Genomic DNA, 3,787 nt, shown 5'->3' with positions numbered 1-3,787 from the left:
GTAATTTAACTAGGTATAGATTAAGGAAAAATCTATTCTATCTATTCTATCTATCTATTTTATTATATAAAAATCAGATTTTTGCAATTAATGATAAAGTTGACGTCGCATGCTTTTAAGGGTATTTTCTAATTTATTTCTTTTAACTCATTAAATACAATTCATTACGTTGACTTAATTATATCAACTAAGTGATTTAATTAGATATTTAAGTATCACACAATTTAATATTATGTATATCAATGAATTGAATATAATTATTAGAGTATAATTAGAATCAATTAGATCAATTAGCATTATTCAACATATCTAAATATTTATTATAGGATATTACATCTTTATTATTTTAATTCTCTTATCACTTATAAATACCCTTCCATATTGTATCATTTTACACAACTTGAATACTCATAAACATTTTTCTTATTGCTCCCTCTCTCCTTTCTAACATGGTATCAGAGTCATTATATCCTCCTTGAGGAGGATAAGTTGATTTTCTTTTGGCGAAATCACCATACTTTTCATACTTTTCTTCCGTGCCATTTTTTCCTTCTCTTTTGTCAATGCTTTGATATTTTTCTAATCTCACCGATTAGCTCGTCCACTACTTATTCTCATGGAGAAACCATATGTTTTTCGTCACCTTCCGATAGTTTGTCATCTCTTCGCACTTTGTCACTTTTCAACAGTTTTTTCAACAGTTTGCCATATTTTCAGCAATTTTTTTGAAGTTGGCCACTTTTGCGGTAGTTCCGTCTGCGTTCTCTTCCAATAGTTCCGTCTGCGTTTCCTTCTGGCAGTTCCGTCTGTGCTTCCTTGTGGCAGTTCTGTATACGCTTCCTTCCGACAGTTTCGTCTGCGCTTCCTTTCGACAGTTCTGTCTGCGCTTTCTTCAAGCAGTTCCATCTGCATTCGTTCTATCAATTTAAGTATTTTTTTATTTAGTTGTTTCAAATAAGTTTCAAACTCAAGTTATCACTTGAGTTTTAGGAGGGATGTTAGACATAATTAGGATCAATTAGATCAATTAACATTATTTAACATATCTGAATATTTATTATAGGATATTATGTCTTTATTATTTCGATTCTCTTAGCACCTATAAATCCCCTTTTATATTGTATCATTCTACACAACTTGAATAGACACAAACCTTTTCTAATGCTCTCTCTTACCCTTTCTAATAATAATAAATACAATTTAATTTAATTAAAAATTCATTGTTTTATAATCTTTTTATCACTTTGGATATTTTAACTCTTTTTTTTCTCTTTACATGTATTTTTGTTTTGCGTTAACTTTGTTTATTTAATGATAAAATGTACTCATGTTAATTCTATCATATAATAGTTTGTTTTCTCTTTTATATTTTGATTTGTATAGTTACTATTGAACTTGTTGTTTTCGTTTTCTTGAATTTTTATTTTTTTTATGACCTAATCATTTAAGTAAAAAAGCAAGAAAAAGAAAAAAACAATGGCCAAAGACGGAAGTTAGAAGCCTAAAGTAGCAACATCATTCCTCAGCATGATTATTATTATTATTATTATTATTATTATTATTATTATTATTATTATTAATGATTTTATTGTTTTCTTCTCTAATTATAAATCTCCTTATAAAACCAAGATATAAATTAAATTTTAAATTTAAATAAGACGTGCAAAGGGTGTAATACCCTTAGTTTTAACACCTCATAATCGTACTAAAAGTTTAGGTGTTACTTACCTCTAATCCTTTAATTTGTTACTATATTTATTTAATATCGAGCCTTCATAAATATGAACCAAGTCTTTAATTAATAACGCGAAAAGTCTATATTTTAAAATCACATAGTCATATATCACATTCACAAAAAAATAAATACACAGACTTATTTACAATTCATCAATCACAAATCCTACCCCTCTAATAACCAAACAATAAATGTCGAGGGGAAATTAAATTCTAGGACTAAACTAAATACAAAAAATGAAAACACATATATACATTAAAGCTCTGTAGTCGGTCGTGGCTTTGCGCTAAAGCTTTCTGAACCTGTCACTAAAAAAGAATTTCTGTAGGGGAGTGAGAACATCGTCCTCGAAAGAGTTCTCAGTAGAGGATTTAAGAATTGTTATAAGATGATGTTTTAAAAAAAAACTATTTTTTGATTGCACTGATTATCGTTCGTCTTATGAATCTTTTTAAAACCAATTGTTAATCATCCAAAACCTTTTCAAAGAAACAATATTTAATTTTTCAGAAATCCAAAACTCTTCTTTTCTTGTAAGAAAAATCACAATCAGTTTCCTTGACTGTATGAATGACCAACCTATTCCAAGTATAGGTTTATTAAGTCTATACTGAACCAGCTTGATTTTTCATACTTTACTAACAACTCAATCAGAAACCAATCACAGTCTTCAGCCCATTTCATACTCAATCAACACAATCATCATCTCATCACCAATAATCTCAAAAGTATCACATCAGAACAAACACAGACAAAACAGATAAAAAAACACAGGTATAGATAGCAGTTACAGCATATAGCTCAGATAGCAATTAATAACAGTTTAACAATTAGGCAAACAAAAAAAAATCAAACTCAACCAAAGTATACAAATGCATATGATACATGTTTGTCCTATGGCTGACGATATCATCTGTCGGTTATATAGCCAACTCCGACATATCCTGGTAGCTAACATTGGACAAAAACACCCTTCGCGAAGCAAGCAGGGCTGAGCCACAATCCCTCTTGCTACTACCCGTTCAATCATAAACAAGTGGAATAATCACTACTGTTGCTACTACTTAGGTAGGTGTTTATAAGCTTAACTTGGAACAAACGGGACAAACTACAATCATTGCTACTGCCCAAGTATCTCAAACATTGACCCAGAGTAAGCAGGACAAACCACAATACTTGCTACTGTCCAAGTATCACAAACATACATTCATTCACAAATCATACTTCAAAATAAATCCTCATCATCCTTTTCAAATTCAATCATCATTATTATCAAATCTCAATCATAATTCTCTTCCCAAGAATTCTATTCAAAACATAATTCATTATTTTCTTAAGAGTAAAGTACTAAATCAGTCTTTTATGTTTAGGCGTAATCCTATTTTAGTCTTTAACGTTTAAATGTCCTATTTGAATCCAAAAAAGTTTTATTTAGTTTCAATGTAGTCCCACCGTGAGGTCAAAATTAAATAATTAACGGAATATCCTACATGACAGCAGTACAAGAACAAGGTCGATAATCTAAAGAACAAGTACAAGCTCCAAAGGTACAAAATCATTCGTGGATGCATCAATACATTTATTTATTATTTTTCTTACAATTTACAACAACAACAAAGCCTTGTCCCACTAAGTGGGGTCGGCTACATGAATCAAACGACGCCATTGTGCTCTGTCATGTATCATGTCTACAGAGAGACCGTTTACATGTAGATCTCGTTTGACCACCTCATGGATGGTCTTCTTAGGTCTTCCTCTGCCTTTCGCCCTTTGTCCATCTTCCATCTCATCCACCCTCCTGACTGGATGTTCTATCGGTCTTCTTCTCACATGTCCAAACCACCTGAGACGCGATTCAACCATCTTTTCCACAATAGGTGCTACTCCAACTCTCTCCCTTATATCTTCATTCCTTATTTTATCCAATCGCGTATGACCACTCATCCATCTCAACATCTTCATCTCTGCCACACTCAACTTATGTTCGTGCTCCCCTTTAGCCGCCCAACACTCCGTACCATAAAGCATAGCCGGTCTTATAGCGGTGCGATA

General features: G+C 31.7%; 1 long non-coding RNA gene across 1 annotated transcript in view; it reads right to left on the bottom strand.

Moving 5' to 3' along the window:
• Positions 1–1,894: 1,894 nt before the first annotated feature.
• The window catches only part of LOC107463541 (uncharacterized), a 6,241-nt gene continuing 4,348 nt past the window's right edge, over positions 1,895–3,787 (bottom strand). The window contains exon 4 of the long non-coding RNA XR_002367032.2: positions 1,895–2,057. This is a non-coding gene — a long non-coding RNA (uncharacterized LOC107463541). The remainder of the gene's footprint in view (positions 2,058–3,787) is intronic.

This window comes from Arachis duranensis, chromosome 8 (assembly GCF_000817695.3).
Source record: "Arachis duranensis cultivar V14167 chromosome 8, aradu.V14167.gnm2.J7QH, whole genome shotgun sequence".
In the NCBI taxonomy this organism is placed as follows: Eukaryota; Viridiplantae; Streptophyta; class Magnoliopsida; order Fabales; family Fabaceae; genus Arachis; species Arachis duranensis.
The sequence above is the reverse complement of the archived record's forward strand: the minus strand, read 5'-3'. Positions and strand labels throughout refer to the sequence as shown.